Consider the following 15,460-nt stretch of genomic DNA (forward strand, 5'->3'; position numbering starts at 1 on the left):
TATAGGTAAACATCCAAAAAATTCACTTGTCACTACATAGCTAGTGGAGATGTTGGCGACAGCAACCAACAATCTAGAGGGAGCAAGGATAAAGAGCAGTGATGGGTGGCAAAGAAAGAAAAGGAGAGGAAGGAAAAAGGCAAAGGAAAAGGAAAAAAAAAAAAGGAAAGTTTTACTAACTTCATTAAGTTTTTCTACAAATTTTATAATAAACTACAGTAAAATTATAGGTAAACATCCAAAAAATTCACTTGACAAATAGGGCCAGTATTATGTTCTCTATTAGAGCAAGGATAAATTCCATCGAATAGGGCCATCTCTGGAATCTTACCACCTCTGAAATCCTAGCATAAATGAGTGGATAGTCTGGACTATGATTATGAGTTTTGCTAGAACTCAAAGGCTTAAAAAGAGTGTTGAGACCCCAAATCCTAAATCCATTTGGACAAAGATGGAAGATTGGTATTTAAGTTATGATCCATTGAATTATGAATAATTTGGTTAACCATTTTGAACTCGTAATTTCAGTTCAAAAGTTATTGGACCAGCCTCGAGTCATAGTCAATAATTTTGAAGTATGTAGGGTTTGTTCTGCTAAATATATACATGCAATAATTTTCAAAATAATGATATGGTCTTGAAAATTTACTGCCTAATATTTGTGGATCTTGGTGGATAAATTTATTCATGGAAAAGCAAAACTCTAATATTGTAAGACGTAATAGAGCTAATATATTAAAGAGTTATGATCTGATAATAGATTAGTATTTGTCCTGCCATTATGGATTAATTGTACGCAAAAGAATCTTAATAAAAATTGTTGTATTCAATATAGAATTTGATAGTTAATGTATTACATAATAATGGCACATATTAAATTCCTTTTGTATAAATAGTAGTTGTACACATTAAAGAAAATGATTCCTTTGTTGCTACTAGGTGTAAAGCGATGAACAACTCTTATTAATAAAAAGTCTATATTTTGAATGAGTGCTACATTTAAAATTTAACTCTTTAAACAATTTCAAATTGATTACATTTCGATATGGTTTATTAAACGGGCTTTGATTGTTAAGCTTATTGAAAATGCAATAAATAAATAAAGTATTAAAAAAGATAAATTACTGAAATTGGATAAAAATATCGAATTTTGTAACTTTTACATGACGTTCAAAAATTAAATCTATGGAACATATAAAAGGTATAATTTACTATTTTACTCACCATAATAGTTTTTGAGTAAATATAACTATAAATAGTTATAACAAGAAGTTAGGCGAGGTGCAACACAAGTACACATAAACTAATTAACAATTTAACTTAGTAAAAGTAGTTCTTCAATCAATTAAAATTCCATGATAGCTGCTTTGGAATTTGCTTATTCCAAAATTTACTCTTTCTTCCCTAATTTTTTAAATTTACTTCTCTATTGCTTTCTTCTGTTTTCCTACCAAGAGAAACAATGAATAAGGTTTTCTAAACATTTATTTCTACATGTTGCATTAAAGAAGTAAATTGATAGCATTGCAATACTTTAAATTGTTAAAACTTCTATCTTATAATTTAATTTTGGATGAATAATTATTTTGATATGTCTCAAGGGAACAAACACTTACAGCGTGCAATCCACGTGTTCCCAAACTAGTTTATTCATAAATAGGTAATATCAACATGTAATTCTTTAATTTGTCAAGCTGTAGAGATATGTTATATGAAATAATTTGATTCGACGAATGACCTCTATATGTAAGTTATATAAGGATTATAATTTCTTACATTTTATCTTTTAAATAAATAGATCAATATAACGTATAAATCCTCAATTAGCCAAGTCTAGACATATGTGACCTGACATAATTTAATTAGTAACATCTCAACATATTTAATTGATTGTGACATCACAAGTTGACATTATGAGAGATATAATTAGTTGTCAAATAGCCAAATTTTCAAATGTATATGACACATGATAATATTTAATTGGGTGAAAAATGCGCGGTCAAACTAATTTAAGAACCAATGACAAATTTTTTTATTATTTAAAATTTCATTGTCTACAATAATTAAATAGTTTTTCATGAAAGTTTACCTTCAGGTGATTGAAAATAGTACATAAAACTCCCAAAGATGTTGTCACCATTAAAAGTCTTTACAATCCAACATACAAAAGTGACTTTTTCATTGACTATCTAGTAGTCCAAGAAAAATCTGCAACGTCAGTATCCATTAAAGTTTCCCAAGTCGTTGGATTGAGTAAGCACTAGATAAAACTTTCTTATGTTTAAAAATCATGTACTCTTCACAGATAAACCAACCTTTTCCCGCTAAGGTGTCACTTGTAACCAATTTAATATCATAGGGAACTCATTCAAAACGTTCCACATATTTAAAAATTGTAATTTTACGTTTCTTACACATTCATATTGATCAAATTTGATTCCAATCTATGTTTTCGACTAATTTTTTATTGAAATGCATCACGTGCAATGCACGTGATTATTTTTTAGGGGCAAAATTATCAAATCATGTTTTACAAAATCCCATTTATAGTCCCTCATATTTCATAAAATGAATTTTTTTGCTTCCTTTATTTCACAAAATGAATCTTTTCATTTTTCACATTTTACAAAATGAATTTTTCATCTCTTATTAATCATGTATACGAATAGCTTTTTTTTTAATCCATATATATATTTATTTGATTTCACCTGAACAATACGAATAACATATAATATATTTCTATTTAATTTTACCTAGAACTACAATTAACTTATTCGGTGAAACCAGATAGAGATATATTACACGTTATTCGTACTATTCAAATGAAATTAAATAGATATATATATTGATTTTCAAAAATAAGAAAAAACTATTTATACACATGATTAATAAGTAATGAAAACTTCATTTTGTGAAATGTGAAAGACTATAAATTGAATTATATAAAATGTGATTTGACAATTTTATCTCTAAAAAACGATCACATGCAAGGCACATGATGGATTCCGACCAAAAACTAGTTTTAAATCTAGACAGGAACCAAATTTGACTAATGTGAATATGTAACGAATGTAAAATTATACTTTTAAAAGTAATGGACGAAAAAAGTCATTTCATAAAATGTAAGAGATGTTTTGAACGATTTTTTCATATATACATATACACATATATGTTTCTCTTTCTCTCTCTATTTCTATCTAAAAATACATGGAAAATAATAATATTTCTAAAAATACGAAGACGACTATTAGCGAACCACCATTAATATGGCACAACATGTTTATTTACCCCATAATTAATTAATTATATATATAGTAAATAATATGCTAGATATTACTTTATATTACATTAAAGCCTATTTAATATTCCATGCATTTCAGTTCCAGGGGTAGTTGATTCCATCCCAACCTTTACTATCTTTGAAGTTGCCATTGAAGGTCTCTGGATCATTCATAGCAACCTGAAAAAGGGAAGTAGCTTGAGATTCAACCCAAATGCAAGAGTCATCTGTCTCTAACAAATTAACATTCAGATTATTCCACACTCCTTCTATCGTTTCTTCCACACTTTTGACTGCCTCATTTTCATTGTCATCAATAATAATAAACACATAGACAATAATCAAATATATTAAACAAACATGCATATACATGCATATATGTTCACTCTTTCTCTTCCTATTCCTCTCTAAAAATATATGGATAATAATAGTATTTCTAAGTATATGAAGACAGCTACTAGCGAGCCGCCATTAATATGGCACAACATGTTTATTTACCCTATAATTATATATAGTAAATAATATTATATATATCACTATATTGCATTATATTAAAGCCTACTTAGTATTCTATACCTTCAATTCCAAGTGGTAGTTGATTCCATCCCAACCTTTACTAGTCTCGTAGTTACCATAGAAGATCCTTGCATCACTCATAGCAACCCGAAAAGGGCAAGTAGCTTGAGCTTCAGTCCAAATGGAAGAGTCATCTATTTCTGGCAAATTGATATTCAGGTTATTACACATTTCTTCCATAGTTCCTTCCTCACTTTTGACTACCTCATCTCCTTTGTCATCAATAATATTGTTATTGTTGTTCATGACTAATGTTATACCAGTAGTTGTACTACCAGTGGAGTAACTAGTTGCAGTTGCATTTGGCTTTGTCTCGAAATATAGCGCTTCATTTGCTTGATATTGAGGTAGATTGTTAGAGCTACTACTGGATGCATAATTCAGGAATGAATTTTGCTAAAAAGGAACTTGTAGCAACCCACCTTAATTCCCGCCACTAGTGTTGATCAGAATGGTAATGTTGAGAGTAAAGTAGACGGGAATGTGCTGAGGCCTCTGATAGAGATGTGGTAGGTTTTGTTTGGTAGTTGTCCCGTGCAACTTATGTGCTGCTGAAGCAACCCAAAGATGAGCATAAGTATAGACCAGATAACCCTTGTTAACAAAACAAACAACCAAAATGACATAGGCAAAATCTTATAAATTCATCTGAAGAACAAAAAGGCCAACAAAAAAGGATTAAAAGGAAAAAAAAAGTTTAGCATTGTGCAAGGGAAAAATAAGCAAAACCTAAAGGAAAATAAAAGGACAAATCTTTCCTTCCTATAAACAAAAAAAGGGCAAAGTTTACCGCTCATCAATTATAGAGTACATGTTGAAAAAAGAAAGAAGAAAAAACAAATGATTAAAAGAAAAAGAACGAAAAAATGAGGAAAGATAATCCTGGTTACCATTCCATAGCAATCCCATTTATAACACTAGCAAGGCCACATGCCATGTCGAACATCAACATCTTAAATATATAAAGCCAAAATTCCCGATTGGAACTCATGGATTTGATGCAAGATGAAATATCATAATAACATCATCAAAAAAATTAAAAGAAAATAGAATGATATTTGGGAATTAGAACTTAAAACAGCTAAGGAAAAGAATGGAAAAAAAAGAGAGAGAAAGATGAAGGAACAACAAACGTCAGGGTTTGATGGAGAAGAAATTGACGAAGAAATTATTCTTAGGAGGTAGATCTCTAATAATAGAATTCAAGAACTCTGTGGTGAATAGGACAAAACAATCTTCTATCTAGAAATTAGGGCTTTTAATTAATCTTCTATCTTCGAGTGGAGTACCCTATTTTCACATTGTCATTATCTTGTACTAAGTCAGGGGAATAAGAAAGAGAAGGGAACATGTGAGGAGAGGAAAGGGTAGGGAGAGAGTAAAAATAGAAATTGAGGAAGAAAGAGAAAGAGAAGAAGAATCTTCTTGCCTTCAAGTCGGCAAAAAGGAGTAACACCTTGAGCCTAAGATATTAAGAGTTAAAATAGGATAATAAAATACGATGAAGATTCTATGTCAGTTTGTCGAAATAAGAAAATATATTTATGCATTTTTTAATAAAGTTATAATTAATTTGGAAGTTATAATATTTAAGCAATGAGTATTTATGTAGATAAAATGTGATTAGATAGTGAAAGTGAAGCTTAAATTTTGTAAGGAAGAAATTGAGTTAGTATTTAGATGGAGGTTATATTTTACTCTAAAAGAAGAAAGAGAACCCATGGTTATAAGGTTGAATTACTACATTTACACTGACATTGTAGAAAAAATATTACATGAGTGGATGTAAATGTCAATACAAATTATGTGCTTGAATTTAGATCCCAACTGTTTGAATTTAGATCCCAATTGTTGAAAAAAGCTTTTGTACGAAATCCTACATTTTGTTGGTTTGGTTTTTGACTTTAACAATCAAAATTAATTAGCTAAGTAAAACCCTGCATCCAAGATTTCAATAGATAAAAAACATGCTATGCACGGTAATTGGCATATTTTGACATCTTGTACCATTTTTTCTTTTCCTTTTGCCATGTTGACTAGGGTTATTGGGTATATATATGTAGCAGAGATTAAACATATACTTAACATGGGCAGAGATTAACCATGTATATATGGGTAGAATCATAAATGATTAAAGTTATATATGAATGATTAGAGGGAGAGATAGAGAGAGAAGAGGCAGTGTCAATTGAGGATCAGTAATCTTTTTAACCAAGGAGAAAAGGGAATATGAATGCCGACAATTTAGCCAAGGAGAGCTTGCTTCAAAAACCAGAGTGGAATAGTTGCCACCATCAATGGATTAACTCAAGAAAAATTTTTAATTATGATGTAAGCAGGGTGTCAACTCCTGCTTAGTTTTTGTGTAATAGGCCTTTAGGCCTCCAATGTATCCCAAAATAAATAAATAAATAAATAAACTAACATACAAGACAAGCAAGCAAAACAGAAATAAACACATTGACAAGAAGCCAATTTATTAAACAAACATGCATATATATACATCTATGTTTCTCTTTATCTTTGGATTTCTCTCTAAAGATATATGGACAATAATAATATTTTCAATTATTTGAAAACGGCTACAACCGAATAGCTATTAATATAGCACTACTTATTTATTTACTTTATAATTACTTATATATACATAGTATAATAATATGCTATATAGTATATTAAAACCTATTTAGTATTCCATGCAGTTCAGTATAAAGGGTAGTTGATTCCATCCAAGCCTTTGCTGTGTTTGAAGTTGCCATCGAGATCCTTGGATCATTCATAGCAGTCTAAAAAGGGGGAAGTAGCTTGAGTTTCAACCCAAATAGAAGAGTCATCTATCCCTAGCTAATTAACATTGAGGTTATTCCAGTCTTCTTCCATATTTCCTTTCTCAATTTTGACTGCCTCATTTTCATTGTCATTATTAATAATAAAGACAAAAAGTACCAAATATATTAAACAAACAAGCATATATATACATATATGTTCTCTTTTTCTCTCACTATATCTTTTTAAAAATATATGAACAATAATAATATTTCTAAATATATGAAAACGGCTAACGACTAGCGAGCCGCCATTAATATGGTACAACATGTTTACTCACCCTATAATTAACTATATACATATATAGTAAATAATGTGATATATATCACTATATTACATTATATTAAAGTCTACTTAGTATTCCATGCACTTCAATTCCAGGAGTAGTTGATTCCAACTCAGTCTTTGCTATCCTCGTAGTTACCATAAAAGATCCTTGGATCACTCATAGAAACTTGAAAGAGGGAAGCAGCTTAAGCTTTAACCCGAATGAAAGAGTCTTCTATCTCTAACAAATTGATATTCAGATTATTACATACTTTTTCCATAGTTCCTACCTCACTTTTGACTGCCTCATCTCTATTGTCATCAATAATGTTATTATTGTTATTCATGATTGATGTTATACCAGTAGTTGCACTACCAGTGGTGTAACCAATTGCTATTGCATTTGGCTTCATCTTGAAATATAGCACTTCATTTGCTTGATATTTGGGTAGATCATTGGAGCTACTGCTGGATGCATAATTTAGAAATGAATTTTGTTGAAAAGGAACTTGTAGCAACCCACCTTAATTCCCGCAATTGGTATTGATCAGAGTGGTGGTGTTGAGAGCGAAGTAGACGGGAATGTACTAAGGCCTCTGGTAGAGATGTGGTAGACTTAGTTTGAGGGTTGTCTCGTGCAACTTATGTGTTGTTTTTTTTTTTTTTTCTTTCTATTCCTTCTCCTTTTTTCTCCTTCTTTCCTCTTCTTCTTCCTTCCCCCTTCAATCAGTACTCCAACTATTGCCGGTCACCGGCGTCGTGACTTCCTGCCAGCACCTCCTTGGAGTCGATGTAGCCTCTCCTTTTTTTTTTTTTACCACTTTGCTCCCTCTTTCGTCTTCTCCTCCTTTTCTCCTCTACTCGCCTACCCCTTCTTCCTTCTTCTCTACTCCCCTACCATCCCTTCTCCTTCTTCTCAGCCCTACCCTTCCCCTTCTCTTCCTCCCATCCCTCGCAACCCCCATCCCCTTCCCTATTTGATTTGAACCAAATTCATTTGAATCTAATCCAAATCAAAAATTTTAAAAAGGAGGAACAGAGGAATCAAATATAGTCCAGATCACAGTTCCAAAGAGGAAGGAGAAAAAGTAGAGGCAGAGAGAGAGAGAGAGAAAGAGAGAAGGCAATGCCAAGTGAGGATTCATAATCTAGTTAGCCAAGAAGTAAAGGGAATGTGATTGCAGACTATTTAGCCAAGGAGAGCTTGTTTCAAAAACTAGGAGTGGAACAGTTGCCGTCTTGAGTGAATCAGCTCAAGAAAATTTTTTAATTATGATATAATTAGGTTGTCGACTCCTGTTTAGTTTTTGTGTAATGGGCCTTTAGGCCTCCAATGTACCTAAACAAAAATAAATAAATAAACCTACATACAAGACAAGCAGGCAAAACATAAATAAACACATTGACAAAAAACAAATATATTACACAAACAAGCATATATATACAAATATGTTTCTCTTTCTCTCCCTATTTCTCTCTAAAAATATATGGACAATAATATTTTCAATTATATGAACACGACTACTAACAAACCGCCATTAGTGTAGCACTACTTGATTATTTACTTTATAATTAATTATGTATACAAAGTATAATAATATGCTATATATTATACTAAAACTAATTTGGTATTTCATGAAGTTTAGTACCAAGGGTAGTAGATTCTATCCCAACCTTTGCTATCTTCGAAATTGCCATCAAGGATCCCTGGATCATTCATAGCGGTTGTCTCGTGCAACTTATGTGTTGCTAATTTTTTTTTTCTTTCTTTTCCTTTTATTTTTTCCCCTTCTTTCCTCTACTTCTTCCTACCCCCTTCAATCCCTACTCCAACAACTTCTGGTCACCGGCTTTCGTGACTTCCTGCCAGCACCTCCTTGGACCCGATGCAACCTCTCTTTCTTTTTTTTTTTTTTTCCACTTTGCTCCCTCTTTCCTCTTCTCCTCCTTTCCTCCTCCACTCCCCTCTACCACCTCCTCCTTCTCTATTCCCCTACCATCCCCTCTCCTTCTCCTCAGCCCAACCCTTCCCCTTCTCTTCCTCCCATCCCTCGCAAATACCATCCCTTCCCCTATTTGATTTGAACCAAATTCATTTCAATCTGGTCCAAATCACAAATCTATAAAAGGAGGAATAGAGGAGTTAGATTTGGTCCAGATTGCAGCTTGAATGAGGAAGGACAAAAGGTAGAGAGAGAGAGGAGGCAGTGCAAAGTGAGAATCTGCAATCTAGTTATCCAAGGATAAAAGACAATGTGAGTGCATAATATTTAACCAAGGAGAGCTTGCTTTAGAAACCAGGAGGGGAATAGTTGCCGTCTTGAATACATCAGCTCAGGAAAAGTTTTTAATTATGATATAATTAGGGTGTTGACTTCTGCTTAGTTTTGGTGTAATGGGACTTTAGACCTCCAATGTACGCAAAAATATATAAATAAATAAACCTACATACAAGACAAGCAAGCAAAATAGAAATAAACACATCGACAAGAAGCAAATATATTAAACAGACATGCATATATATATATATATATATACAGATATGCTTCTCTTTCTCTCCTTTTCTCAATAAAAATATATGGACAATAATAATATTTTCAATTATATGAACATGGCAGGTAGCAAACCCACCATTAGTATAGCACTACTTGTTTATTTACATTATAATTAATTATGCCACATAGTACAACAATATGCTATATATCATATTAAAGCCTATTTAGTAATCCATGCAGTTTAGTACCAAGGGTAGTAGATTCTATCCCAACCTTTGCTATCTTTAAAGTTGCCATCGAAGATCACTGGATCATTCATAGTAGTCTGAAAAAGGGAAGTAACTTGAGTTTCAGTCCAAATAGAAGAGTCATCTGTCTTTAGCAAATTAGCATTCAGGTTATTCCACACTCCTTCCATATTTTCTTCCTCCCTTTTGACTGCCTCATTTTTATTGTTGTTAATAACAATAAACACATAGACAAGAAACAAATATATTAAACGAACAAGCATATACATACTTATATCTTCTCTCTTTCTCTCCCTATACTTTTTAAAAATACACGGACAATAATAATATTTCTAAATATATGAAGACAGCTAACTACTAGTGAGCTGCAATTAATATGGCACAACATGTTTACTCACCGTATAATTAATTATATACATACATGGTAAATAATGTGATAAATATCACTATGTTACATTATATTAAAGCCTACTTAGTATTCCATGCACTTCAGTTCCAAGGGTAGTTGATTCCAACTCATCCTTTAAAATTCTCGCAGTTACCATAAAAGATCCCTGGATCACTCATAGAAACTTGAAAGAGGGAAGTAGCTTGAGCTTTAACACAAATGAAAGAGTCATCTATCTCTAGCAAATTGATATTCGGATTATTACACACTTCTTCCATAGTTCCTTCCTTACTTTTGACTACCTCATCTCCATTGTCATTAACAATTTTGTTATCGTTATTCATGATTGATGTTACACCAGTATTTGTACTACCAGAGGGGTAACAATTGCAGTTGCATTTGGCTTTGTCTTGAAACAAAGCCCTTCATTTGCTTGGTATTGGGGTAGATTATTGGAGCTACTGCGGGATGCACAATTCAGGAATGAATTTTGTTGAAAAGGAACTTGTAGTAACCCACCTTAATTCCTGGCACTAGTGTTGATCAGAGTAGTGGTACTGTGAGTAAAGTAGACGGGAATGTATTGAGGCCTCTAGTAGAGATGTGGTAGGTTTAGTTTAGCTGCTATCCCGTGCAACTTATGTATTACAATCTCGTGCAACTTATGTGTTGCTGATTTTTTTTATTTTTCTTTTCTTTTCCATTTCTTTTTCCCCCTTCTTTCCTCTTCTTCTTCCTTCCTCATTCAATCCCTACTCCAGCCATTGCCAACCACCGACATTCATGATTTCCTTCCAGCACCTCATTGGACCCGATACAACCTCTCCTTCTCTTTTTTTTCTCTTTGCTCCCTTTTCTCTCTTCTCCTCCCTTTCTTCTCGACACCTCTGCCTCTCCTCCTTCCCCATTCCCCCACCATTCCCTCTCTTTCTCCTCCGCCCTACCCATACCCTTCTCTTCCTCCTATTCCTCGCAACCCTCACCCTTTCCCCTATCTGATTTGAATCAAATCCAATTGAATTTGGTCCAAATCACTAATCTGAAAAAGGAGGAACAAAAGAGTCAAATCTGGTCCAGATCGCGGTTTGAAAGAGGAAGAAGAAAAGGAAAAGGTAGAGTGAAAAGAGAGGGAGAAAGGAGGTAGTACCAAGTGAGAATCTGCAATCTAGTTAGCCAAGGATAAAAGGGAATGTAAGTATAGAATATTTAGTCAAAGAGAGCTTGCTTCATAAACTAGAAGTGGAATAGTTGCTGTCTTGAGTGGATTAGCTTAGAAAATTTTTTTAATTATGATGTAATTAGGGTGTCGACTCCTATTTAGTTTTTGTGTAATAGGCCTTTAGGACTTCAATGCCCCCAAAAATAAATAAATAAATAAAAGAGTCATCTATCTCTAGTAAATTGATATTCAGATTATTACACATTTCTTTCATAGTTTCTTCAACGCTTTTGATTGTTTCATCTTCATTGTCAACAATAAATTTATTATCATTATTCATGATTAATGTTGTACCAATAGTTGTATTACTAGTGGGGTAACCAATTGCAGTTGCATTTGGCTTTGTCTTGAGACACAGCGCTTCATTTGCTTGATATTGGGGTAGATCATTGGAGCCACTGCTGGATGCATAATTCAGGAATGAATTTTTTGAAAAAGGAACTTGTAGCAACCCACCTTTGTTCCCGACACTGGTGTTGATCTAAGTGGTGTTGTTATGAGTGAAGTAGAGGGGAATGTACTGAATCCTCTGGTAGTGATGTTGTAGATTTAGTTTGGCGGTAATCCCGTGCAACTTATGTGTTGCTACCCCGTGCAACTTATGTACTGTTGATTTTTTATTTTTCCTTTTCCTTTTTCCCCTTCTTTCCTCTCCTTCTACCTTCCCCCTTCAATCCCTACTCTAACTATTGCCAGCCAGCAGCGTCCGTGGCTTCCTTCTAGCACCTCCTTCGAGCCAATGCAACCTCTTTTTTTTTTTTTTTGCCTCTTTGCTCCTACTTTTCTCTTCTTCTTCTTTCTTCCTCCACTCCTCTACCCTTCCTCCTTCTCCCCCATTCCCCCACTTTCCCTTATCTTTCCCCTCTGCCCTACCCTTCCCCATCTCTTACTCCCATTCCTTGCAACCCGCACCTCCTCCATTGTCTAATTTGAACCAAATTCAGTTGAATCTGGTCCATATGACAAATCTGAAAAAGGGGAATAGAGGAGTTAGATCTGGTCCAGATTGTAGTTCAAAGAGAGAAAGGAGAAAAGGTAGAGGTAGAGAGAGAGAGAGAGAGAGAAAGAGAGAGGAGCTAGTGCCAAATGAGGATCCACAATCTAGTTAGCCAAGGAGAAAGGGAATGTGAGTGCAGAATATTTAGCCAAGGAGAGCTTGCTTCATAAACTAGGAGTGAAATCATTGTTATCTTGAGTGGATGGATTAGAAAAATTTTTAATTATGATACAATTAGGATGTCGACTCCTACTTAATTTTTGTGTAATAGGTCTTGAGGCCCCCAATGTGCCCAAAAATAAATAAATACATAAACCGACATACAAGACAAGTAAGCAAAATAGAAATAAACACATTGACAAGAAGCAAATACATTAGACAAACATGCATATATATAGATATGTTTCTCTTTATCTCCCTATTTCTCTCTAAAAATACATGGATAATAATAATATTTTCAATTATATGAACACGGCTACTAGCTAACCACCATTAGCATAACACTACTTGTTTCGTTTTACTCCATAATTAATTATGTGCACATAGTATCATAATATGCTATATACTATATTAAAACCTATTTAATATTCCATGCAGTTTAGTACCAAAGGCAGTAGATTTCATCCCAACCTTTGGTATCTTCAAAGTTGCCATCGAGGATCTCTGGATCATTCATAGTATTCTAAAAAAAAGAAGTAACTTGAGTTTTAGTCCAAATAGAAGAGTCGTCTGTCTCTAGCAAATTAACATTCATGTTATTCCACACTCCTTCCATATTTCCTTCCTCACTTTTGACTACTCATTTTCATTGTCGTTAATAATAATAAACACATAGACAAGAAACAAATATATTAAACGAACAAGCATATACATACATATATGTTCTCTCTTTCCCTCCATATACCTTTTTAAAAATATAAGGACAATAATAATATTTCTATACATATGAAGACGGATAACTACTAGCGAGCCGCCATTAATATGGCATAGCATGTTTACTCACCCTATTATTAATTATAAGCATACATAGTAAATAATGTGATATGTATCACCATATTACATTATATTAAAGCCTACTTAGTATTTTATGCATTTCAATTTCAGGGGTAGTTGATTCCAACTCACCCTTTGCTATCCTTATAGTTACCAAAAAAGATCTCTGGATCACTCATATAAACTTGAAAGAGGGAAGCAGCTTGAGCTTTAACCCAAATGAAAGAATCATTGATCTCTAGCAAAATGATATTCAGATTATTTCATACTTCTTCCATTGTTATTTCCTCACTTTTAATTGTCTCATCTCCATTGTCATCAATAATTTTGTTATCGTTATTCATGACTAATGTTATACCAGTAGTTGTACTACCAAAGAGATAACCAATTGCAGTTACATTTGACTTCCTCTTGAAGCAACAACTCTTCATTTGATTGATATTAAGGTAGATCATTGGAGCTACTACTGGATGCACAATTCAGGAATAAATTTTGTTGAAAAGGAACTTGTAGCAACCCACCTTAATTTCTGGTACTAGTGTTGATCAGAGTGGTGGTGTTGAGAGTGAAGTAGATGGGAATGTACTGAGGCCTCTGGTGGAGATATGGTAGGTTTAGTTTGGCTGTCCCATGCAACTTTTGTGTTGCTAATTTTTTATTTTTATTTTTATTTTCTTTTCCTTTTCTTTTTTTCCCCTTCTTTCCTCTTTTTCTTCCTTCCCCCTTCAATCCCTACTTCAACCATTGCTGGCCACCAACACCTGCGACTTCTTAGCAGCACCTCCTTGGATCCAATGCAGCCTCTCCTTCTTTTTTTTCCCCTCTTTGCTCCCTCTTTCCTCTTTTCCTCCTTGATTTTTCTACCCCCTCCTCCTCCTTCCCCATTCCCCTATCGTCCTCTCTTCTTCTCCTCCGCCCTACCCTTCCCCTTATCTTCCTCCCATCCCTTGCTACCCTTATCTCCTCCCCTATCTGATTCGAATCAAATCTAATTAAATCTGGTCCAGATCGCAAATCTAAAAAAAAAAGGTACAGAGGAGTTAGATCTGGTCCAAATCGTTGTTCGAAAGAGGAAGGAGAAAAAGTAAAGGTAGAGAGAAAAAGAGAGAGAGAAAGCAATGCCAAGTGAGGATACACAATCTAGTTAGCTAAGGATAAAACAGAATATGAGAGCAGAATATTTAGCCAAGAAAAGCTTGCTTCATAAACCAAGATTGGAATAGTTGCTGTCTTGAGTCTATCACCTCAAGAACAATTTTTAATTATGATGTAATTATGGTATCGACTCCTGCTTAGTTTATGTGTAATGGGCCTTTTGGTCACTAGTGTACCCAAAAATAAATAAATAAATAAACCTAAATACAAGACAATCAAGCAAAACAGAAATAAACACGTTGACAAGAAGCAAATATATTAAACAAACATGTATATATATACAGATGTGTTTCTCTTTCTCGCCCTATTTCTCTTTAAAAATATATGAACAATACTATTATTTCCAATTATATGAACACGGCTACTAGCGAACCGCTATTAGTATAGCACTACTTGTATATTTACTTTATGATTAATTTTGTATACATACTATAATAATATGCTATATATTATATGGAAACCTATTTAGTATTCCATGAAATTTAGTACCAAGGGTAGTTGATTCCATCCCAACCTTTGCTATCTTCAAAGTTGCCATCGAGGATCCATGGATCATTCATAATAGTCTGACAAAGGAAAGTAGCTTGAGTTTCAGTCGAAATGGAAGAGTCGTCTGTCTCTAGCAAATTAACATTTAGGTTATTCCACACTCCTTCCATATTTCCTTCCTCACTTTTTACTACCTCATTTGCATTGTCGTTAATAATAATAAATACATAGACAAGAAAAAAAATATTAAATGAACAAGGATATGCACACATATATATATTCTCTCTTTCTCTCCCTATACCTTTTTAAAAATATATGGATGATAATAATATATCTAAATATATGAAGACAGCTAACTACTAGCAAGTCGCCATTAATTTGGCACAGCACCTTTGTTGAAAAAGAACTTGTAGCAACTAGTAGCTCCACCTTTGTTACGGCACTGGTGTTAATCAGAGTGGTGTTGTTATGAGTGGAGTAGACGGGAATGTATTGAGGTTTCTGGTAGAGATGTTGTAGGTTTAGTT

The sequence above is a fragment of the Coffea arabica genome, chromosome 5c (assembly GCF_036785885.1).
Source record: "Coffea arabica cultivar ET-39 chromosome 5c, Coffea Arabica ET-39 HiFi, whole genome shotgun sequence".
In the NCBI taxonomy this organism is placed as follows: Eukaryota; Viridiplantae; Streptophyta; class Magnoliopsida; order Gentianales; family Rubiaceae; genus Coffea; species Coffea arabica.